This window comes from Podarcis gaigeae (genome assembly GCF_964106915.1).
Source record: "Podarcis gaigeae genome assembly, chromosome: 1".
Lineage (NCBI taxonomy): Eukaryota > Metazoa > Chordata > Lepidosauria > Squamata > Lacertidae > Podarcis > Podarcis gaigeae.
Window position 1 is genome coordinate 107,244,399 of NC_139678.1, and position 25,969 is coordinate 107,270,367.

The window sequence follows — 25,969 nt, forward strand, 5'->3', positions numbered from 1 at the left end:
TTCCTCTTATTTCTCATACACAAAGGTGAGTGTTGTTGTATAAGTTGCCCAAAAGGCACCAATCCATGGATGCCAAAGAGGGAGGTATCGGTAGACTGGCATCCCCAAGCTTTGCACAAGAAGAAAAATATTTGGTGATGAAGCCCAAGTGTGTCCCCACCACACACACAAAAGGTGTCCTGCTGATGACACGAGTATATTCAGTGGCCATGGAACGCTGACTGTTGGGATGGGGATAAAAAGTTGGGAGAGAGCAGGAATGGAAAGGTGTGTGATGGGGAAGAGTATGCCTGAAAGACCAGAGTTCTGAACATTTCACACTGCAACATTTTGCACATGTTCCATTCTCTTTTACAATGCAATATGCATGGTTTGCTTCATTGGTTATATCACAGCCATAATGAAGTGTGGTCAATGGTTGCTTTCAATGCACCAGAAGAGTAAGCCATGTAGGATGCCAACCTGCAAGTAACTAGTAGCTTTCCAGAAGCGAATCAGACATCCTGCAGACCTGGTGCAAGGTTTCTAGAAGTCAACAGGAGAAAGAGTGTGTCACATGTGGGTTGGATAGAGGAACTTGTGAGATTGTCTGCCTCAGGTATCCAAATAACTTGACCAGACTTGGTTACCATGTAACTTGACTTGAAGGTGGCAGGGTACAATTTGCTATTTGTCCTCAGGCAGCAAAATATATTGGGCTGCCTTGTCAGGATTCCACAGGCACACACAGCAGATGACCAGGAAGGGAACAATAAATGCCGCGCTTGTCTGCAGATCCTACTTTGGGCTCCACCAAAACAGCAGCTACACCTTACCTGTTCCAGCTTTGACCACCTGGCCTCGCTACCCGACCTGCTTCTCCTCCGGGATTTCGTTGCTGCTGCTTTTGTTGTCAAACCACTTCCTAAAAAATGTAGTGTCGTGAAGCACCCGGAGTCTCTTATTAGTCGTATGAGGCAGAGGAATGAGCGCTGGATTGTTTACTGTCAAAGCCTTCTCAGTTTCCATTCCATCCTGCCCCTAAAGATTTTGATTACTATACACTTCCCTTTAACATTAAAATATTATTTATTACAGATTTACACAAACTGCGCGTGTGAGTTTCATGTGAAGGGAACAACATATTGATGCTGGATAAGAAACAGTTTGAGCTAAATGATTTTATATCCACGCATTAACAAGGCAGAGAAGGGAGGATCCCCCCCCCCCAGCCCACGCCCTGAGAGGTTAAAGGGCGCGTGTGGACCAGATCACCAGGAATGCCACAAATGAGCCATGTTCATCTCCCCAACCTCGCAAAGAACAAAAACAAAACCCACCTCCAAACCAGCGTCATACTACGTAGGGTTTGCAGGATCCTTTAATTTCTCCCTTCGCTAATAAATCTCATCCATTCCTCGCTGCAAATCCCCTCTCCTGCTATTAACTCCATCGCCTTTACTGTTCTTTCCAAAGCTGATCTTCCCTGTCGGATTTTCCATGGTTATCCTCGGCCTCTTTAGGCGTAATAATGTTTAGGAAAGACTCACGAGAGTTCTGTAGATGGTGAGGACTTTCCGGAGTCTGTAGCTTTGCGACAGGAAGGTTACAGGAAGAAAATGAGGAGAGCGGGGGAGAAAAGATTGTACATATGTTTACATGCTCTGCGTCCAGTCCCCTTCTCTTTGCCCTAGTAATGTGATGTGGAGATATCTCAACCTTTGCTTTCCCTAGTACTGAATCCGAGCACGAGGCAGCGCAGCTTCGTCGCTGTCTCTCCTTGACCAGGAGAGGCGGAGAGAGCGGCGAATGAATCCGGGCCTCCTCCTAGTCGATCGATCCCCGCAATTATTTGCACATACGGACTGAAAGGTGACTTGACGCTTGCTCCCCGGGGAAGATCCCTGGCCATATGGCTGAGGAGGCGGTGGCGCTGCTTCTTCCCATATGAGCTCTCCAAGGTGACTTGATCTGTATGTGCGTGTATGTGTATGCATATATATAAATGCTTGGTTGTCACCTTTTATCTCTCCCCTCATGGGCATTACTCTACTGAAGGAGAAAGGAAGCAGCCTTTTCATCCCACCGTGCAATAAAATTAAGGGCACGTTTTGTTTGCTTGGTGGCTTGAGATGCCTCCGGGTGTTGCCTTTGGAAAATCAGTTGCTGTTGTTGTTGCTGCTGCTGCTGTTTAACTGGCTTGTCCTCATGAATCGGAAACCGATTTAAATCCGCCTCTCTTTCGAAGAAAAAGTCATTTAGGAAAAGAAATCCTAAGCAGTTTTTGGTTTTTATTTAAAGTAGCGTTTTCTCAGTTGTCAGATGTGCCATTTATTGGCGAAGAGAAAGGAACGTGTGTGTGTGTTTCTACCGACAACGACTTCTTTTGCCACTCTAGACAAGTTTGGATCTTCTCAATCGTCTCTGTGAGTCCTTTCCGGTTTTGCTACAGGTCCCGGGTGCAAGACGGAAGGAGGGTTAGGAGTTAAGGCTGTAATCCAATGTTAGTCCTTCTCAAAGTAGACCAACTGAAGTCAGTAAACTTGAGTAACTCCAATGCATTGATTTCATGGGTCTGCTTGGAGTATGACTGGCGTTGGCTGCTACTCTAAGTCTTTAAAAAACAGCAGCACCTGCAGAGTGACCTGAAACTGAGAGCGAGAGATGAGACCAAGAGCCAAAATAACAACAGAACATTAGAAGGCCGCTTCTGACAACCATAAATAAATTGCTTTTTTTCAAGAAGTTGATTGCAAGGTTTTGAAAAACACAGAAATCTATTGGAGGCCACAAATATCAAGGGCATTCCAAAATGCTTTGGCTAAAAAAAAGGGGGGATTCACTGGACACGATCCAACCAGAGCTAAACGCTTATAAGACAACACTCATAGGCACAAATATAGTCTGTGGCCCACGAAAGTTTATGCCACTATACATATCTTGGTCTTTAATGTGCTTTTCTTGCGATAGGAAAAGCACCACTCCAGCGGCCTGCTGTCTGGAAACTGTTACTTAGCTCCATCGAGCATGACTTTACCAGGGGAAGAAAGCAGACACTGTTATAATCCCACTGGTTTGCATAGGAAAGTGCATGGCCGATCCTATATATGTTCACTAAGAAATAAGCCCTACTGAGTTCAGAGGGATCCGGTACCGAATAATCGTCCATAGGCCTGCAGCCTTAAACACGTGCTGAAATCTTTCCCACTCAAACCAAGACGTCGTGAAAATGTTTCGCAGTGGCTGGATCTTCCTTAGAGGGAAAAATCGCATTTCATTAAAGTGTCTTGCTTCTAAACAGGACTGTAGACCTTTCAGGATCCTGGGAAGAATTCCAGCTGCAAGACGACAGGAACTTGTGATATAAAGAGAAGCCCTCCATTTGCCGTCCAAGGATCTCCCATGATTTTCCCAAAAACAAAAGCAATTATTTATCTCGCTTCACTTTCCTAAGCGCAAAGCTTTGTTCTGTTTTTGCCAGTGATCCCGTGAAATGGACCAACTCTTGGGGAATATTAACATAGCAGTCCCGTGTTAATAAGGATATCGACCGGATTAGGCCCGCAGAAGTTTCCAGCTGCCCATCTGAGCGGCCTCGACAGCGCAGCGCCTTCTTTTGTGTCAAACGCTCCATCCTTAACCTCCGATCCGTCAGGAATGTCTTTAGTTACCGTCTAATTGATAAATTGCCTCAGGTGCCATCGGTAGGCGCACGTACGGCTAGAGAACCACGCGCGCTAATTAGTCACGAAAGCCGTAATTGGAAGGAGGGAACAGCTCAGGACTGTATCGAGATCATGGACTCCGAAGCTGGCACCGGTTGTGTTTATCATAGGTGTTTGGAGAAAACCGTTCGCCCCGTCTAGGGCCAACGCAGCTGCAACAGGCAGCCCGAGAGCCGGCTTAGCGATCATGATTTCCTTCTCAACAGGTTAGCCTAAGGGTTCTTCTCTGCTGGTGGGGGCTTGGTATCGCGTCTGCATCTTGGCCACGCGCTAAGGCAAAGAGGTCCCTGCCGGCAAAGGCGCGCACGGCTGACAAAGAAGTGCGCGCGCTATATAGTACGGCGCGCACACGCACCTGGGGTTCGGTTTCACTGAATTCATAGCACAGGAGTCTGTTGTAGGTGTGCAATAGACTCAAAACGTATTTTATTTTGTTCCCACTGAAAGAAACTCGTCAGAAACCAATAGATCAGTCCTTGTTTCTAGAGTAGCCCCTTGCCCTGAAACGGAGCTGGAGATAGCTCCTCCTATTGGCTTTTTCTCCACATTTCCTCAAGGATGGGGCTTGGGGAGGGGACTGTGATCCCCGTGGACTTGTGGCGCTCCGATTGGCCATTCCGGCTGGGGCTGATGGAAGTTGAGAATTCAACAGCAGCCTCAGGACAACCTCACCATCCCAGGCAAACTCGGCCCTCCAGATGTTTTGAGACTACAATTCCCATCATGCCTGACCACTGGTCCTGATAGCTAGGGATCATGGGTGTTGTAGGCCAAAAACATCTGCAGGGTCGAGTTTGCCTATGCCTGCTCCTGGGGGTATGTAGTCAGGCCTGCCTACCCAAAACCAGCCTGCTACATCGCCATTACCCAACTTGGGCGCAGGGGGGAAAGTAGCAAAACCCGTTTCGGTGGCCTCTCCATCCCACTTGTTGAAGCCCCCCTGAGGCAAGTCCGTTTTACAGAGTAACTTGGGCTAATGCTTTCAAATGCAGAATTCGAGATAGAAGAAAGGGACCGTAGTCGACTAGTATCGATGCAACGCCTAGATATTCGCTGGGAAGTTCCATTGAGAAATGAAGGCTCGTTCCGTGTTTAGGATCGGTGAGGGCGCAAGAGAGTGACGCTAGAACTTCTTGCGCAGATCTGAAGACTTGGAGACCTATTACTGAGCGGCTCAAACATCTCTTGCATTCCCTAGGCCCTGAGAACAAGTAGATTTCCCTCTTCAAGTGTATACACTTTATGCATATAAAAAGCTCGAAATATCGACCGTATGCCTTTGTTAGAGAGAGCTTAAAAAAACAGTAGATCTCTTTGGAAGCGTTAGCTAAACTGAAATACTTCTGAATGGGTCTCCCCGTGGAAATCGCTGTGTGTGTGTGTGTGTGTGTGTGAGAGAGAGAGAGAGAGAGAGAGAGAGAGAGAGAGAGAAGAGTAATTCTTGTGGGTGCAGGCTCAGGCGCACATTTAACACGCGCTTTTCAGTATCTCGGTTCGAAGGAGACACTGAACCCCACGTTTCCCTTTGAGGCCACCCTTGCTGCAGAATTCCCGGGGAGAGGAAAATCTGCCCCCAGCCAGCGTCGAGGTGGGCTTAGCCGGCTCTGGCTGGCTGGGGGGGGGGGGGGAGCGGGGGCTCCTTCCGGGATAGAAGGACGCGCCGTTCCGGCCCGAACAGGTTGCCTTTTTTCGTTCGGAGCGCGCGCCGCGCCTGGCAGCCCTTGTCAATTCCAGCCTGCGAGCTTGTGGAAATGCTCTACGCATAACTCAGGACAGAAGGGTGGGGGCGTAAAAAGCCAAGTCCAAGCTCCATGGGAGCACTGGGAAGAAACCTCGGGCGCCTTGCCATCCACAAGATGCGAAAGCCCACGGGGGAGCTCAGCAGCCAAGCCCACAGAAACGGCAATTCCCCCTCCCTCCCCGAGGAGCTCTTGCTAAGCCATGTGTCCACGGCGCTGCGGTTTGCAGACTGCAATTATTAACTAGGGTTTTTTGACTTGCAGGTTCCCAGACTGGGATTGTGGCGAAGTGCCAGCGGCGCCAGGCCTGTCTTGGCCCAGTTTACATCATTTCGCCAATTTTATCGCCATCGACCCGGATTCGGCTGTGCGCATTTTTGTCAATAATCGCGGGGGGAGGCATTTTTTGGGGGGGACGGACGACGGGGAATGCTTTCCAAAGGACCGTCATGCTGTACCAACGTCCCTGGGGCTAAATCCCATTGAACCCATGGGGCTTACTTCTCAGTAGACATGTATACGTCTGCGCAGGTAGCCACCGTTATCCATAGGCAAAAAGATCGAGAGGTTTTATCACCTACGACTAGGTTGCCTCCTCCTTCCTTTGTACACAAAAAAACACCTAGTCCACGGGCGGCCTGATCCAATGCATGCATGCTTACTCCGAAGTAAGCGCTATGGTTTTTAATAGGGCTTACTTCCAGGTTGGTCTACACACAATTGGTCAAAGGGGCCGTCACCTTTCCTAATAATGCACACTCGTACCAGAAACGTTCTGCTTCTCTCGCTTCCTCTCCACCACCCTCATTTAACTAATTATTACATCGTAGGAAACAAACCGTGGAATAGACTATCTTAGGACCTAATCAAAGGCTTTTTTGTAGATGTAAAAAAGAGCGCAAAGCACGTTCTTCTCCGTTTACCCACCGAGGCATTACAAAACCAGCTAGCATTACAAATATGAACGCATGCATGGAAGGAGACACGGGGATATAATTAGACGTTTGATTTTGGACAAATAAAAGACTGAATTTTCTCGACGGGGCGGTGGTTGGGTTTATATTACTGTTTTGTACTACCTTCTTTTTATTTTTATTTTTTTAAGGTTGTTACACGTCTCTCTGTGGGCCTTTAACGAGAATGATTTTTTGTATTCCCTCGCGATGGAAGCTGCTTGAGATAAAATCAGAAAGATGCCCGACCCATGCACACCGGAGTGGAGTCGATCTGGAAAACAAAACAAACCTATTTCCACTTCACTGTAGTGATAACTCCACCAGCGTTTAAGCCGAGATGCATCAGTAGGAACGAGGCTCTGGCTTCTCCCATCACACACGCCCTTGGGTGTAGCCAGGATTTATGTGGCGGGTGGCAGGATTCATGTTGGGTGGAGGCAGAACCTCAGTTTGTTAAGTATTTTTAATTGATTTACTTTATTGGGGGGGGCAGCTGCCCCCTCCCGGCTACGTCCATGCACACGCGCAAGCACGGAAAAATCAATGCTGAAAAAAGGCCTTTACGCGCTCCTTTGGGCTGTCACACTGTTTGCTTGGAAGTCCCCACTGACTTGAATGGGGCTTCCTCTTCAGGGCGCTACAGGATTGCAGCCCTGAAATCCGAACCCAGGCGGGTTTATTCGGAAGCAAGTCCTCCTGATTTCAGTGGGATTGACTATACCAAGTCAATGCGGTTTATAATAGGATTGCATCCTAAGGGAAGGATACGGTCTTAGATGGAATAGCGGGAGATGTAGGAAGGGGGTAGCAACAGTATCACTGGTCAGTATCCATGGGCCATATTGGTCTGTACGACCAAACGAGGAAGCTCACAGATTCCACAGAAGGGAAAGTCCCTCCAGCATTGACCTGAAGCTAAATGCAGACTTGCCTTTTCCTGACCTTGAGTCCACTTGGTTCCTATTGACGTGTTGGCAAAACGCGGTGGGCACCTTGGGTGGCAGGTAGCGGGTCCGCGTGGTGCTCTGATTCCGCTCTGTGAATGCAGAAACAAAAGCCCAGGGGCCCATTCTAAAAACCAACAGTGGGTCAATCAGGCGTCCCTACTCCCCTTTCTTTACCTTTGCGGTGACGTTAAAATTCCTGACTTCTCCTTCCTTTTTTCCATTAGAGAGACTCTTCCGAGTTCCCAAGACGGCGACCCTGAGCAAAATTGCCTGAGAATCAAGCTTGTTTGAACTCCAGCTCGATCCTAAACTTTCCCACAAGTAAGTCCTATTGAACTGAACGGTGCTTACTTCTGAGAAGGCAGGTGTGGGATTACTTTGGTGGGTATACATTGACTATACAATGGTACCTCGGGTTAAGTACTTAATTCGTTCCCGAGGTCTGTTCTTAACCTGAAACTGTTCTTAACCTGAAGCACCACTTTAGCTAATGGGGCCTCCTGCTGCCGCCGCGCCGTCGGAGCCCGATTTCTGTTCTCATCCTGAAGCAAAGTTCTTAACCTGAAGCACTATTTCTGGGTTAGCGGAGTCTGTAACCTGAAGCGTATGTAACCTGAAGCATATGTAACCCGAGGTAGCACTGCACCGGAAATTGCTTTTCACGCAAGTGAGCTCATGAACGCTGGCCAAGGATCGGCCTGTAAAACAGACAGAGCTTCTGGTCGTAATTTCGAGACTTCAGCGATTATACTGGACATGCCCACATTAGCAGAGGGGTACTTAGGCCCCTTTGCGCCCTTGGCAATTCCCGTCTCTCTGTCTTTCTTCGAGATTTTTGCGCCCACCTGGGCCTGTGCCCTGGCAGGGACCAACCTAACCAACCCCTAGGTACGCCACTCGAATTAAGTGGACGGGGATGTGGACCTACTGCCCTTACTTTTTGTTGCAGACCTGAATTAAGGTCCTCGAGGAATGATTGGCTAAGAATTGGGATCCATGGGTGTGTGGATTTCATGATGGTCCTCCTAACCTTGCTTCCGTATTTTAAACACTGCGCCACGGGGCGAAATTTCTTAAACAAGTAAAGGAATTTTAATGACCTCTGCTAATTTTTCTCATCCTACCTTAAATTCTCTAAAAGTAGGGTAGAGTATGGTAGGGCCATAGGATCTGCTTTGTACGCAGAAGATCCCAGGTTTAATCCTTGGCAGGATTGAATGTAGGGCTGGAAATACCCCCTATCTGAATTCCTGGAGAGCTGCTGCCATTCAATGTAGACATTACTGGACGAAAGATCTGACTCAGTAGAAGACAATCTGCTATATACTCTGTCTCATTTCGCATCAGGTAAAACTCCCTTGCAATGACAAACCTAGACAGCATCTTAAAAAGCAGAGACATCACCTTGCCAACAAAGGTCCGTATAGTTAAAGCTATGGTTTTCCCGGTAGTGAATTATGAAAGGGAGAACTGGACCATAAAGAAGGTTGATCGCCGAAGAATTGATGCTTTTGAGTTATGGTGCTGGAGGAGACTCTTGAAAGTCCCATGGACTGCAAGAAGATCAAACGTATCCATTCTTAAGGAAATCAGCCCTGAGTGCTTACTGGAAGGACAGATCGTGAAGCTGAGGCTCCAATACTTTGGCCACCTCATGAGAAGAGAAGACTCCCTGGAAAAGACCCTGATGTTGGGGAAGATGGAGGGCACAAGGAGAAGGGGACAACAGAGGACGAGATGGTTGGACAGTGTTCTCGAAGCTACCAGCATGAGTTTGACCAAACTCCGGGAGGCAGTGGAAGACAGGAGTGCCTGGTGTGCTCTGGTCCATGGGGTCACGAAGAGTCGGACACAACTAAACGACTAAACAACAACAGCAGAACTCCTTTTGTTCCAGATTGGCTCCCATTGATCTGAATCTACTATAGGAGATCAGGCACTGAAGTGGTTTCAACAAAAGTACACTCCACTTTCAGAACCAGGCAGGGTTTTTTTTTAAGTGTGCGTGTTTCATAGCGTCCCCAGTTTTAAAACACATCATTACACAGTCTGTAGCTTGTGTAGCGTGCTCCCGTGGAAGTTTTCTCGAGGGTAAGTAAGTCATACTGAGTTTCAATGGGACTGTTTTTCTAGGAAGCGCGCTTTGGATTGGGCTCGCAGCCTCTTCTCCCGCTCCGCCAGAATATCAAAGCTGCAATTCTATACGCATTTATTTAAAATATTTATACAGCGCCTCTTCGGTGGTACTCCCACGGCAGCTTACAAAAGCTAGACAAACAAAAACAGGATATTAAATGAGTTTATGATAAAGGAAGGATAAGAATTACGCTGGCACCAGGCAGATTTGTCTGCGAAAGGAGTTCAGGAAAAGGGGGCCACAACTGAGAAGACCTTCGTGGTGGTCACCTCAACCCAGATGGTGGGTACCTGGGAGTGAGCCCCCAACTATGACTTCAAATCACCGGCACGTCGATACTGGGTCTTATTTGGGCGCTTATTTTGGAATCGCTTCCTCACATGGATGCTGTGTACATAAAACGGGGAGTGAAAAAACCATGTAGACCGCCTTGAGCTTCTTGGAGGAAAGGTGGGCTACAAAATGAACCCTTCCACTGAACTCAGGACGCCTCAAGACACAAGAAAAAATGGCCTGACCCGGCCCACCTCTGTCCACACTACCTATCAAAAGGCCATGTGCAGAAAAAAATTAACTGGTCATCCCTTTAATAAGAATATTTTTCACCCCACAGACTCCAGCAGAGAACAAACTAGCGTCTCTGCCATTAGGCTTCCTTTACAGCGCTAAATAAATGCTAAGCAGAGTTCCGCATCTTTGATAATAGCGCAGGGCAACCTCGAGCGAAGATTCCTGAACATCCTATTTACTTATTTGTCAGGAGGGCGCGATCTTATGCACTTCTACCTAGGGACAAAAACACATGGCTCAGGTAGGCTGCAATCCTATACCCACTCTCCTCGATTTCCGCGTAGCCATGCATAGGATCGCGCTGCGCGGCTATTCACGCTTCTGGAACGCGAACCGAAGCCAGGCCTGCAAGCCAATTCCACAAAAAAAGAAGGATTGTTAAAGAGCGGAGGGGACGAGATGGTGGGGTGGGCGCTTGGGGGTGGGGTTTGATTATTTTTTTGCGGGTGGCGTCGGGGCGGGAACCCCATCCGGGTCTGTAGTGGAACTGGAACGCAATCGAGCAGCAACGCCAAGCCAGTCTCCCGGCTTCCCTTCGATGGCATCTTCCTCAGCTCTGACTGGGATCCCTCCGAAGAGATGCTGCGAACAATATTGCAAATCCCAGAGGGACTTTTGCCTGAGAGAGCCAGCCGCAAAACTTGAGCCATCCTCCCGGGTATATCCTCAGCTGGGGCTGCGGCGCGCTGGACTGCCTTGGCTGAACTGATTTCCATGGGACGTTTCCCTCGCTTGTTGCATTGTTTGTATTTAATAAGAATATCTTGTTCTGTTTGTTTTGTCTCCTGGGAGCCAATAAAGCTGTGAAGTTTTTCTTTACACCAAATGCAGCTCTACGGGCGATCAATCAATGGGTAGTTTTTGGATAATCTGTGAGAGTGAGAAATCTAATAATGCAAGCAGCTCAAAAAAAAGGGAAAACAGTCTATTTTCTCTTAGGTTAGCTGAGCCAGGACTAGCTAGAACCGTATATTTCAGGCATGAGATAGTGCATTTGTGCCTCTGTGTGTATGGACAACGTGTGTTCTCTGGCTTCTGTTTGCATTATGGAATATTAAATACTGGATTATTTAATACTATTTACATATGGAATATTAATATATATGGAATGTAAATATGAACGTGAGCGTAACAATGCTCTCTTTCCACCTGTGATTCCCCCGCCAGAAGCATACAGCTCTGTTGCTGGAGGGTGTACACATATAGAGCCCTGACCAGCAGTCATTGGCAGCCTCGAACTTTCATTTAAAGCAGTGGACTGAGGAGGCCGCGGTCCTAAACACAAGGATTAGGATGGGAGCCTGGAAGAAAAGCGCACACAGACGGCGCTCCGAGCTCAATGCGCATGGATAGGACGGTCCCTCTTACTTTTTAAAATGTACTTTTTAAAGTTTCAAGTACACGAAACAAGCTGCAGGTAGGCAAGACACCTAGAATCATAGAATTATAGAGTTGGAAAGGACCAGGAGGGTCATCTAGTGAGACCATGAAGGAATCTTTTTGCCCAACGCAGGCATCTTTTGGCTTAAAGTGGGGCTCGAACACACAGCCCTGAGATTAAGAGTCTAATATCGTGCAGGCTAGTGGGGACCCGCACGATAAACCAAAACTGCGCATCGTGATCCTAACAATGGTTACTGAATGGATTCAGTAAACATCTGCTTTTATGAGCACATAAGCATTTATGTGCTTATGTACAGTGTCTCCCCCACAACTTATGGCTGACCTTTCTTCCATCGTGGAAGATCCAGGCAGTCGCCCATCCAGGCACAAACCCAACCTCGCTTAGCTTCAGCGAGGTGGCGGCCTTGTGCGCCTTCAGACAACCACGAGCTGATAAGACCAGTGTAGATGCCATAACCGTGCACGAGATCTCCCCCACCCATCCACATTGCATCCTGCCCTTTCTCCAAGGCGCTGTTAACACACGTGGGGGGTGTGTGTCATCCTATCGTACCCTCACAACGCCCTCGTGAGGTAGATTAGCCCAAGATACCGGGAGTTAGTCAAGACTGCCCATTGGTCTGTGTAGCTGTGTGGGGGAACTGAACCTAAACGGCTATGAACCCACCAATCGGAGTAGAGGGATTTCAGCGGGAGAGTCAAGCAATTGAAATCAGAAAGACTTAATAAATAGAGCCATGGCCCATTTTTAGGCTGCGATGGGAGCGAGACCCGTTGAACCCAGTACAGTAGAAATATGGATGAGTAAATATGCATGTTTTGGATTGAATCACAGCTCCCAAGGACTTCTTAACACCGTGTATGAATGTTTTGGGTATTGTGAGCCGCCTTGAGCGCAATTGTTTGTGGCAAGTGGTGCACGGTGGGAGACGAACTTGGACAGGATTGGGCCACCCCAGAGACCAAACCACCAATCAGGATGCTCCCCATTTCAAGCCTCCCGCTTGCATTCAGATGTCCGGATCCGATGGCGAATTTGTTCACAGTGGCCCCAGTACTGCATTTTTTTTTAAAAAAAATTCTATTAATAATAAAACAAAACAAGCCACAACCACTCCCATGACTCTGGAGATGACAACTGAAAATCCCCCCAAACAAACTGTTTAATCAATGAAGCGTCTAACAACTTTAACACTTCCTGGTCGCCTTGTTAATAAATGTAATTTGAGGTAGATTTATAAACGGGAGGGGCGAGGGTGGGGGCAGATCTCCCCCATCTAAACAGCTAAATCATAGTTAGGCGCCGTTCACATCTCCCAGATGCCTATGGACTCCTCGGAATTAGGTGTTAAATAGACAAAAGTGACCTAAACCGCCTTTAAAAGCACAGCATGACCATGTAATTTCTTTTCCTCTCCCCCCCTCCAGTTTGTGGGGGTTTTTTTATTTAAAAAAAGATGAAACTTCTTTCCAAGTAGCTATCACCCAGATTTAGTGTGAAAAGTACTGTAATTGTAATTCACGCCGTCAGGGTCTATGGCTGATAGACTATCAGCTGTTCTGTAGTTAGGGGAGGCCGTCTCCTTCGTTTTCTTTCTCTCTCTCTCTCTCTCTCTCTTTCCTCCCCCCACCTTTCCCCCCCTCCAAAGAGGAAAGCTGCCAAATGCTCCGCTATACCTCCAGCAAGCTAATCGGATGCCAAAACAGCAGCTGCACACATATGCAAATTGGCAATTAATAATATAACATTCTGGGGTGCTTGTGGGGGGGGGGAGAAGAGGAAAGATAGAGAGAGATTTATTTATTTTTTTCAAAGGGAGGAGGGGAAGGGAGAAGGGAGGGGGCGGGAAGAGCTACCTGAACATGAATAACCTTAACAGTGCCAGCGAAGCTCTGATCAGAATGGTGCAGAATTAATGAGCCACTGGAGAGAATTTTTCTTCTCCAGCACCCTCCCTCTCTCTCTCTCTCTCTCTCTCTCTCTCTCTCTCTCTCTCTCACACACACACACACACACACACACACGAAGAGAGAGAGAGAGAGAGAGAGAGAGAGAGAGAGAGAGAGAGAGAGAGAGAGATCTTTGTTGTCCTGCCGAGTTGCCCGGGTAGAAATAGTCCCAGCCACTTTGGATTCCCTGAGAAGAGACGCTTCTACTTTGGTTTAGCATCGCTTTGTCTTTGTGCAAAAGAAAACAACGGGTGAGGGAATGTATGTGTGAGAGAGGGGAGGAAGATTCATTCATATAGATGTCATCAAGGACCCCCGGCCCAATAACACATCCCGACCACCCACCCACCGTCTCACCGATGACCCCCAAGCAAAGGAGCGGAGCAGACACGATTAACTGTGATTATTCCTCGCGTTTTGCGCGCATCCAGGAACAGGCGAAAGGGCTTGTCGGTTTTGCGCGGCGCTGCTGCAGGAGCAGCAGCATCAGTAGCCGCCTGACGACCCAAAGAGCGCTTCCAATAAGCTCTGGCCGCTGCCACCCCATCCCCTTTCCTTGCTCTGGTCACACAATAGAGCAGCAGATGTTAGATCAACATCCTCCAGATGTTGATAGGCTCCCCTAGCCAGCATGGCCAATGGTATGGGAGGATGGGAGCTAGCGTCCAGCCACATCTGGATAACCATAGGAGCCAGAAAAGGATAGGGGGCATGCCTGGACTTGCCAAGCCCTTCCCCACTTGCCCACTTACACACACACAGTCTGCTCCACATGCAGAAATCAAGCAGGATAACCGTTCCCCCACTCTTTACTCCCTATGCCAGGCAACAGGAGTGCCAACATGACCCCACAATCGTGGGTGCCCAGGGCCATGGGTGCCATGCAGAACGCCTGTCCCTGGTGCTGAAATTTGTGGGTGCCTGGCCCCTTCATGGGGAACTTTGTGGGTGCTCAAGCACCCAGGGCCCCAAGCAGTTGGTACCTATGCCAGGCAGGCCTTCGTCCATTACATTTTTACATATGAAGCTTCTGCTAAATGTGAAAGAGGTGGCGGCTGGGGCACCAGTTGGGAGAGGGCCTGACCTGACCTGGCCATTATATTTTTGCAAGGAGATAAAAAGCTTGCAACTCATTTTTTATTTTTTATTAGAAGACATGATTTGCCCATTCACACATTTAATCCCTCTGTAATTTATGTTCAGAAAAAACCTTTCAGGGAGGCAAAATAATATGGGACATGGAGCCTGAGATAATGGTTAATTTCTTGGGGGAAAGAGAGGGCTGAGTGGGATTTAAACATACCTGAAAACTGTAAGGTAAAGGTAAAGGGACCCCTGACCATTAGGTCCAGTCGTGACCCACACTGGGGTTGCAGCGCTCATCTCGCTTTATTGGCCGAGGGAGCTGGCATACAGCTTCTGGGTCATGTGGCCAGCATGACTAAGCTGCTTCTGGCGAACCAGAGCAGCACACGGAAACGCCATTTACCTTCCCACGAGAGCGGTACCTATTTATCTACTTGCACTTTGACATGCTTTCGAACTGCTAGGTTGGCAGGAGCAGGGACCGAGCAACGGGAGCTCACCCCGTCGCAGGGATTCAAACCGCTGACCTTCTGATCAGCAAGTCCTAGGCTCTGTGGTTTAACCCACAGCACCACCCGCGTCCCTGGAAACTGCACCTGCGAGCTAATAGCCCTGCCCCATAGGAACTGATGGTGGCTAAAGGCTTGATACGTCCCAATGCCAATTCTGGGTGATGAAGCTGGCTGGTAGCTCAGCTCATGACCTGCCTGAAATGACATATGTGCAACAGGGGGAGGTATATTGAGACATATAACGCATATTACAGTGGGTTATGGTGCCTGAGCAAAGCACTTCTGTGGATTGCTGCCACTGTGTGAAAAAAAAAAATCCTTGCCTCCCTAATGGACATTTTCTTGCAGCGTAGAAAACACAATTTTATATTTAACGGAAGTATTTATTTTCAGGGTGTCATGCATATTTAGTTCCCAAATGCTATCATTTCCAGAACTTACAAAATGTTAAAACTCTCAGCGCAGCGATAAGACTGGTACCAAAGAAATCAATCTGGCAATTTAGCATCCAAAATAGGTACAATATAGGGAACAGGGTGTGCTCTAGCATTTGGGGCATATTGATGCGCATATTCCATATATCCTTAGCAGGGGGAAGTTGATGTGGAAAGGGTGTCCACCTAGGATATCTAACGTCTAATGTTTAATATTGGGTTGCAGAGACCTTACCCATTGCTCTTTAGCAATGCAGTTTATTCTGTCCTCCTTATTGCATACATATTTTGTTACTGAGCCCCAGTGATGCTTGACAAACACACCAGCTCCATTTTAGAATATGAGGCAGCAGAGAGGAGCTAGATGTTTTCTCTTTAAATCGCCTTTTCCTTCCATTTTATGGTGCAAATGCACGCAACCACCACATTTGAATAAAACAAAAGGGCACAAGAAATTTTTAAAAAATGGGATCTGAAAATAACATTTAAAGATATTCAGCTCTTCCCTCTCTGAATATTCCCCACATAAATCTCTACCTCTTCTCCCACATTAATGACACCTTGCTTTTATGTAATTTTGTTGTTGCATTTCACACTGCAGTCCTATGCATGTTTACTCTGAAGTGTTCAGTAGCATCTGCTCTCAAAGAAGCATATCCAGGATGGCAGCCTCAAGATAAAAACCAATAATATTTTGAATAGATGGGATAAAAGTGAGATTAAAATACATTTATACCAGAGGCCAGTGTGGTGTGGCACTCTGGGGTGCCTTGAATGATGGTCAGGGGTTGTGCAGACAACACTGGCCTATGTCCCCCTTCCTTCCTTCCTTCCTTCCTTCCTTCCTTCCTTCCTTCCTTCCTTCCTTTCTTTTTTTCTTTTTTTCCTTCTTTCTTTCCTTCCTTCCTTCCTTCCTTCCTTCCTTCCCTCCTCTGATGCCCTTTCACGTCTCTGCCTCCCAAAAGCTTGGCTTTTTGTTGCAACTGCCTTGGCTACAAGCTCCACAAGCGAATGGTGGTTCTGGGGCTGCCTGGAGGCCTCCCAAGGAGAGGGGAGAGGAGGCTAAGGGAACATTTCACAAGGGAAGGTGTTCAAAAAGGGGTGAGAGGCTGCTGTCTCTGCAAGCAAGGGGTGACATAACTGGGCCTCTGAGGCTCGGAGTGCATTTCTCCACAGTGGAGCCGCAGAAAGAATGTAGCTGGTCAAGTGATCAGTGGGCTCAAAAAGGTTGAAAACTTCTGATTTATACATTTATCATACATGGAGGGCACTTGCAATGCATGAGCCTTGCTGTCTGCCTTTCCCCTCAGTGAACATAAGAGGAAAACAAGATGCCACCCCCTGCTAGCATTATTATCTATGCACACAAGCAAAGGCACTTCTGCGAAAATACAGTTTAAATGTAGGTGGTTGTTCAATGGTGAGCTATTGTATCAAACTGGTTTCTTAAATACTACTCCTGCCATCGTAGGACAAGAGCCCCCCCCCACAATGCTTTGCTCTCCATTATCACCTAGCAGTTTGAAAGCATGCGAGTGCAAGTAGATAAATAGGTACCACTGTGGCGGGAAGGTAAACAGCGTTTCCATGCACTCTGGTTTCTGTCACGGTGTTCCGTTGCACCAGAAACGGTGCATGACCTAGAAAGCTGTCTGTGGACAAACGCCGGCTCCCTCGGTCTGAAAGCGAGATGAGCACCACACCCCCATAGTTGCCTTTGACTGGACTTAACCGTCCAGGGGTCCTCTACCTTTACCTTTTATCGCACATTCTGCTGTTTTCCATTTGTCACATCATAAATTTAAAGCACATAGTTCCCCCCAAAAAATTGTAGTTTACCTCCACAGACTACGATTCCCAGCACACTTAACAAACTACAGTTCCCTAGATTCATTGGAGGAAGCCGTTGCCTCAAATGTATGGGGTGAGGATGTGACCTTGAACAGTTTCTACTGCTGCCTGGGCTTCTCATTCTTGCTAGAAGTGTAATAAGCTCTAGACAGAGCACCAAAGCAATCTGCACAGTACTGCAAGAGAGGGCTCACAGCTTCCCAGATCTATGAAATAAGGCTACATCCCAAGTTTCAGATTCGAGAGATGGTGTGTTCACAGATATTGAAATGCAGAGAAGCTGATCAAAGAATGTAGATCACAGGGACAAAGTGCAGGGTTTTTAAAATGTGCTCACCTCTCTGCTGAATTGTGGCTTGACGATTAGACAGATTAGCTTAATGCAGATGAAACCATTAAAGACTGAGGATGTTACCGGTACTTCTACAAAATCATTTTGTTTTGTAGTCATTTATTCATGTACGAGTGTGAAGGGGGGGGGAGGGAAACAACAACGGTTGCATCCTGATTTGCACCCACTCACTTTCCGCTAAGTCGCATCCAAATAAATTGTTCTGTGAGAGTGTAAAAAGAAAACATTTGTGAATTTGAAATTGCACAGCATATTGAGGGATTCTATTCTCTAAACTAGAGTCGCAGGGAACGAAAACTCCAATTTGGCTCTGTTTCTTGAAACGCTCATTTCAGTACATGGAACCACTGTGAAAACTATAGAGTTTGGCTCCCCTGTTCAGAATTAAGCCAGCCAATTTCTTCTCTGTTTATGCATTTCCCTAGAATGTACATACACAAGATGTATTGAATGCTTTTGCTTCCTACATGAAATTAGAATGATATACAATTTCTCTGTGTGCTACCGAATTATCATATAGCCCCTGACTGGCTGCTGAAAAATAGAGGAAGAGGTGCTGTGAGTTCTAATGACAGCATCCTATTCACCCATTAGACAGTGAGAGCAAGTGCTGAACCTACTGGCATGCACCCTACACACTAGTCATCCCCTTGGTCCTTTGGTCATCTACCCCATGTGGAACCAGAGCCTGGTGCTAGTGAATGACACTTTGGATTTTCAGCAGAAGCACAGATCATGAGAAGGGGCAGCGGAATTTGGAGTAGGAAGCACCCCTGTCCAAAACAACAGCAATAGTAGCAGATTTCAGGAAGGAGGAGCAGCGTCTTATCAAAAATAAGTAAGGGGTTAACTCTATCATCTTCTCAGCATGCTCGCCCAGTGGCAGATAATGGTTTCAGCAGCTTATTATTATTATTATTATTATTATTATTATTTCATTTCATTTGTATACCGCTCTATACCCGCAGGTCTCAGAGCACTTCACAACATAAAATCCCAATCTAAAAACACAAAATAATTTGTGGCCATTCCAGTGGGTCATCATTTGGGGATATATATATATATATATATATATATATATATATATATATCACAGATCACCTGCAAACTGTTAAATTTCCCCCCCCCCTTAATCTCCTGCATAAGCCTAGTGGCATAGAAAAGTTTTCAGCAAACATTTAAATATTGCTATTAAAGAAGACTGCTGCATCACTATTGAAAAAGTCTTCCACAATACTGGGCCGATAATTAATTAATTTATCAAATTATTATTATTATTATTATTGTTGTTGTTGTTGTTGTTAATTTTTATTTTTTTAAACCCTCGAGGCAGTTTACAAGGACTATTTAAATGAGCAATAAAATAGTCAGTTAAACACATTTAAAATAAAATTAAAGTTAACAATAGACTAAAAAAAGAAGATTAAAACACGTCAACATCTGCATGTCTGGATAGGCTTTCCTTAACAAAAACGTTCTAGCACTTGAAAAGTATGGTGAAGACGCCTGCCTGATGGCAACAGACCAGGAGTTCTAAAGTGTAGGCGATGCCACACTAAAAGGCCAATGCAGAACATGTACTATGTGGCACAAGTAACAGTGTCACATCTGCAGATTGACACGATCGAGTGGGAACATACAGAGTAAGGAAACAAGCAAACAACTTTTCTTTCTTTCTTTCTTTCTTTCTTTCTTTCTTTCTTTCTTTCTTTCTTTCTTTCTATTATAACAGTCCCTATAGGGTTGAGAACTCAACCTGTCCCAGAGCTCAACCTGACTTTTCTTCTTATGTTTGAGTTAAGGTCATAACTGGTTTTGGAGCCATGGTATCTTTAAGCTTGTCCATGTTTGCTGGTGTACTCACCTGAACAGATTGGCAGTAAACAAACCCATCTATTCGCTTAGTGCAAACCCAAAGTCTGCACAATCATTCACTTAAATCTAGGCACTCCATATATCGCTTACACTCTAACGTCCACCCAGTCATTCATTTATTCTGGAATGAAGTTAAAATCGAACCAAATCAGGCTCATTTCATTTCCATTTTCACTCATTCTGAAACAAAAGCAGAGTAGAACAAATGTGACATACCTTATTTGTATCATTCAAGGTTGGATCGGTCTGGGAAGCTTACCTGTCTCATCTGTGGCCATTTCCAGTGGCCACCCTTAAAAAAAACACACACCAAAATACCATTCTAGAGCAATCTGGGAGAAGGATTGGCAGTCACCAGGAACAGCTACAGAAGCTAGTCTTGCTGCTGCCACTGAGAGAAAAAAACTGCTAAAGGAAAGAAAAGTAATTTGAGTAATAAAAAGGCAAGAAATGAATAATGAAAGGAATGCTAATTGAGTGAATAACTAGCAAGACAAATGAGGATCCTAATTACAAAATGAACAGAATACAAAAAAATAATACTAATAAAATGGGTAATGTCACCAGCATCTGACGCCTGAGACAGTTATCCCACTCTGCCCAACGGTAGAAGTGGCCCTGGCTGTTGCTACTGTAATAGTTTTCTAGCATCTTTGTCTAGCTCACTTGATTCCTTGCATGGTGACAGGCAGTCCTTTTTTTTTGCTAGAAAAATAGGTGCCGATCAGAAGGGTGGCGGTTCGATTCCCCACGACGGGGTGAGCTCCCGTTGCTCAGTCCCTGCTCCTGCCAACCTAGCAATTCGAAATCATGTCAAAGTGCAAGTAGATAAATAGGTACCACTCCAGCGGGAAGGTAAATGGCGTTTCTGTGTGCTGCTCTGGTTCGCCAGAAGCAGCTTAGTCATGCTGGCCACATGACCCGGAAGCTGTACGCTGGCTCCCTCAGCCAATAAAGCGAGATGAGCGTCTCAACCCCAGAGTCAGCCACGACTGGACCTAATGGTCAGGGGTTCCTTTACCTTTACCTTACTCATAATGAAGTTGTTACAGTAAGTGCCACCCTTTGTAACAACGAAAAAAAGAGGTGCTGGTAACTGCATACCCTTCAGTACCCCCTGAAAAAAGTGCTGGTGATGGGTAAAAATATGCTTTAATTACAATTGAGAGAAGCTTAATGAATTCTACAATTATTCATGATATGCATTATAATGCACTCTGTAGCTGCCTGGTTAGTGGACACATTCTAAAATACAACCACGCCAACATATGGCTTTTAAGATCACCTTATCTTTATTTATTTTATTCATAAAAACATCCCCATGCCTCCCTTCCCTTCTAGTGCCACGGAGGCTGTTGTTTTGAATAATGTGCAACTGAGAAAATGTAACCTTTCACTGCTTTCAGCAACATATAGCAGGAAGCTCTGGCTGTGCTTCCGGCTATTTCAAGTGGTTAGGGAGTACGAAAAGCATCTTGTTACGCTGGCGGCGGCATTATAATAGCAATATCCAGTGGGTGGTATTCCACACTTATCCTACTCAGACTACAGACATTGCCATGAATGGACATGACTGACTTAGGCTCATTCATTTCAATGACTCTGCACTGAGTAGGACTTAGCTGAAGGCAAACTAATATAAAAATTCAAGTATGGCTTCTTAGGTAGCAACAACAATACCATCCAAGCACATGAGGGAGGTTTAAGGTGAGGGTCCCAAAGTATACAGAAGCACAACATCTATTTTTTAAAAAATTCAATACCTGTTACATAGGCCCAGGGCTTTTTTCTTTTCTTTTTTTCCAATTGGAGCCCACCAGATCTTAGCTCTGGCACCTCTCAGGTAAGCCAGGTGGGCATCACTGCCATTCTAAGAGAACAAGGGAGAAGTTCACGGTGAGCTCCAGCACCTCTTTTTCTAGAAAAATAGCATTGCATAGAACTGAAAATAATTGAGAAACAGCAACAGCAGCAGTAGCAACAACAACAACAACAACAAGAAGTTAGGGAAATAAAGCATGTCTGGAAACTCAAGATCATTCACACGGTGCTCCTTTTAAGAATAGCTAAAGGAATTGTTCCAAGTATCCTGAAACAAAACTTAGAGGAATCCATGAGCCATTATTCCTGTTAAATCTGATGCACACAAGCCAATAATTCTCTGGATTATATTTGGGAAATCCAAAGCAGTGTTTAACATTCTGTAGGAAAAGAGGTTTGGGATAACAGATTCATGCCTGACTGAGCACTGACACCACCAAGATGAAGAGGGGAAATAAACATTCTTAATTAATTCTACATAAGATCAGGGTATGATCTTATGTGTAAGGGATAAGAAGCCCCTGCACATTTTGTCTGTTTTGCTGCTCTGGCATATGGAACGTGTTAGCCAAGCTTGTTGTGTGCCCACCATGTAAATCTCACGACCTCATGCGAATAACATTCACATTTACTTGAACATCTGATTACATGAATGATCAGCATGTGCTGGAGTCTCTCACGTCACCAAATAAATAAATTTAGTGTCGTCACATTGCATCTGTGACTCTGAAAAGCCCTATAGCTTCTCAGCTCTGGTTTTGCAACTAGGAATATTGTTAGCAGTGACAGACAGTGGCTTTCCAGGGTTTCAGGCAGGGAGTGTCCTCCCCCCCCCCCCCCGCAGCTGTATCGAGAAACCCGAAGAGTTGAACCTGTAAAAGCTCGTGCTCTGTCACTGAGTTACAACCCTTTTGAAATGGGGATGCTCTTTTTAGTTCTGCAGTGTCGCCTGCATGCACTTTTGGAAAGCCCTCCTTTTATTTTTAAATCTTTGTAAGTGGTAATAGACGGAAGGCTTCTAAAATATGGATCAGGGGAGAGCTAGTGGGAGAATCATTGTCGTTAGGGGAGTGGAATAGAAAGTTGGGGAGAACGGCTGGTAGAGTCTCTGTTGGAAAATGACAGTGAGTGGCAATTGTGCCTGCAACAGGGACAGGAAGGGACAAGGGAGAGTGAGATCAGGGAGAACAGTTAGAGCCTTTGAAAGAGCCTAGCTGTTCTGAAACTTAAGAAAGTTACTTTAGATAAGGAAGCCGCCACTAAAGAGTTCTGAATATTAAGACTACTTGTCCTGAATGTTACATTCCTTAAAGAAATACCTTTTTATACTTTCAACCATTTGTGTTCTGGTCTGGGAGGAATCTGGGGTGATTATGGGCTCATTCACATGGGAGTTGAATGTGGATTTGAAGCTGCATGTGCCTTGATTTTTTGGATAAGGTAAAGGTAAAGGACCCCTGGACGGTTAAGTCTAGTCAAACTGGACTATGGGGTGCGGCCCTTATCTCGCTTCAGGTTGAGGGAGCTGGCATCTGTCCACAGACAGCTTTCTGAGTTATGTCGCCAGCATGACTAAACTGCTTCAGGAGCAGAGAATCAGTGAATATGTACATGTATATGTATAGATAGGGACAAATCAGCAGTCAGCAAGGAACAAAATTGACCTGTAATGAAGAGATGCAGAGGGATTACATATGAATCATGGCATTATTTGCCACATCCTGGTGTGTGTGTGTGTGTGTGAGATTGGGGCATGGTGATTCCACAGTAAATAGCTCATCTGGAAGCCTAACAGTTCCATCCCAGATCCAGTATAGGCAATGCTGTAATTTGGACAGAAAAAGCATGGAGGGGGCTGTTTCTCAGGAGCATGTTTCATAATAGAAGGTACAAGTGGGAGCCTAATTCCATTAATGGACACATTTCATTCTAATTAGTTTATTCTAAATAATGCCATCATTACTTTATTACACCCTTTTCACCAACAGTGCATGCACACGTTTTGAGGCATGCATCTGAACAGAGCCATGTCCACTTCCCCCACAAATGTCACTAACCAGCAGGGGTTGATGTGAAGACTCATGGAACATTGGATCATACTGGAAATTCAGGCCTCCTCATTTCTTTACTCTGCTTCCCAAGAAACACACATCTGTATCCTCACCATCTCCTCTACCCATTCTTTCCTTTCCACCATACTTTCTTTGGGATATCTACTTCCCATTTTTGCCTGTGTTTCTTGTCCTCAGATCCATAATTCTCTGGTGCACTCTCGTTCTCTAAAGCTGCAATCCTAAATATATTTATCTGGGAGGAAGCCCTGCTGAACTCAACAAGAATAATTTCTAGCCAGACATCCCACAAACTTCTGGCTTCATATCCACCTTCCGGGCTTTTATGACATCATAGAGGCTCAGTCAATTGGAAGGACTCACAGAGCAACAGTTGACAATCAATCTATGTTTAACTCAGATTTTGCCCTTTTTCTTACTGCCTGTGAATTATTATTTTTTTGGCCAGTTAGCCAAGCTACAAATTTCCCACTGATCTGTTCAATGTAGTCTTCAATTTGACACATCATACTTATCTAGGCAATTGCAATAGGTGCCCTAAAACAATATTCATACAGAAACCCTGAGTTTGGTATTACATGATAGTTGAGTAATTTCCACCCTTTTTGGTTTCATTATAAGTGTTAACAGTCATATAATTTGTAGTAATTGCATTACATCTCCTTATTTATAATAGCATAAGCCATTTATGTAGAAACAACGTGGTGTCCTCAGGAATATTATCTTTTCAGGTAAGAAGTAAGCTATTAAATCACACTGAAAATTATCATTGTTGCAAACACTGTTAAGTGTCAACCCATTATGAAGGAGAATTATTCAATCCACCTGGTATATTGAAGTCAATCACATGGATAATTTGTACCTGTGTCTCTCTCCTTGGAGATACATCAACTTTATTTTCAAGGCAAGGAAGACCCTACTTACAGCTTCAAGAGCATCAACACTTAAGGAATACATATTGCAAGTCATCAGTGTCAAAATATTTCCCAAAGATCTTTGTGATCTTTGCCCATATATGACTTGTTTATATAAATACATGGAAGGGATAACATTATCTCAGTGAGATATATTTAGCTCATGAGATACAACTTGCTCATTACTTCTTTGTTCCTTAATGATGTTTTCTGCTAGTGGGCTACAGTAGACTGTTCTTGATCATTTTGTGACTGAAATGATGTAATTCTATTAAAAGATTATCTAAATGAAGAAAGCTATTTTGGGAACTTCTCACAGACATCTAACCAGGGCCGTCATAGCTCAGTTAGCTTAGCTCTCCATTTTTCAGGATCAAATGTTTTATATTGTTTTATTTAGATTTACAGGAGCTCAACGCAAATCTTCAAGATTTAAATAGCTTCCACAGAGTTAATTTGGTAGCTTCTTTTTTCTCCAAATGACTTATTTTTAAGCTGTGCTCAGATATCTCCAATTGAATAGTATGAAAAGAAAGTCTTTCACAGGAAGAAGGAGGAAGAAGATGGCCTGCAATCGAGAGAGCTCCTTTAGAGGTCCTATTCCCACCTGGTGGGACATTTGACACACACATTGGAAGCTGTCTTTTGTACTCACCCGATTTCAAAACTGGTTTCCCATGTGGCGAAAGGGTATGTGGTCTTTTTTCCTTTCTTTTGTAAGTCTTCATAATCAGTTTGTTCAGCCATTCTCTGACTTGTGACCAAGACTTTTAAGGCCGCCTAGTCCAACTCATAATATGTTGCTTTTTTTTTTTAATCCTCATCTCAGATCCAGTCTTGCTTGACATATTTTCAATAACGTTCCTATCAGTTGCCTTAGGATATTCATCTCCTGTTGCCTTAAAAGAAACCATGCTAACTAGGCCTTGTTGCTTTATAACAGCTGAGTGTCTCCTATTTGGATGAGAGTGAAAAATAACAGCTACTACACAAGCAGCATCACTCAGCCTGAAAAAAGCAAGGAATTTCTGAACCTATCATTGACCTTTCACTCCTGACCCTCCCAGCCGCCATATTAGTGCGCTCCCACCAAAATACCAGCTTGTGTTTACAGTCTGATTTCTCCTGATGGTAAATGGGCGCATACTCACGAGCACTCGCTCTATGTGCACTCAATGGGATCGTGATCTGGAGAGCTGAAAACGTAAACACAAGCTGGTATTATGGTGTAACTAGCGGTTTATGGAGCTTTGTTTGAATATTTAAAAATGGGCACAGTGGGCAGAACAAAAGGAGGCGAAAAGCTGTGCTGCTACGCAGCGGAAACTTGGAAAGCTCCTGACATTCCTTCACAATTCAAGTCTGGAACTGGAGGATGGGGGGGGGGGTGAGGAGAGAAAGAGAGAGACGACTCAAATGTGCCTCCACGCTCCCTATTGTCAGTTGCATTGATAGCACCATCTTCTTATGAAACACACAGTGCTCTTCCTAACACTTGGCTTTCAGTTTTGCATTTTCCCAGCCATCTTACTAGTCTGAAGTTCGCAAGTTGCAAGCATGGAGCGAGATCGTCGCCACCATCTCGTAGAACTCGTTTCTGAACATGACATGGATCTGGCAGCAACATTAGACCACTATGCGCACT

The 25,969-nt window shown here is 45.4% G+C and overlaps 1 long non-coding RNA gene across 3 annotated transcripts; it reads right to left on the bottom strand.

Moving 5' to 3' along the window:
• Positions 1-294: 294 nt before the first annotated feature.
• LOC310833244 lies at positions 295-23,717 on the bottom strand. Of its 3 annotated transcripts, none has more exons than XR_014558603.1 (4): positions 23,396-23,717; positions 21,281-21,387; positions 19,734-19,809; positions 295-525 (listed from the first exon to the last, which is right to left on the bottom strand). It is a non-coding gene; the product is annotated as an uncharacterized lncRNA (long non-coding RNA). The 3 variants fall into 3 exon arrangements; XR_014558604.1 differs by lacking the exon at positions 295-525 and adding an exon at positions 17,711-17,844; XR_014558605.1 differs by lacking the exon at positions 295-525 and adding an exon at positions 17,711-18,063.
• Between the last annotated feature and the right edge of the window lie 2,252 nt (positions 23,718-25,969).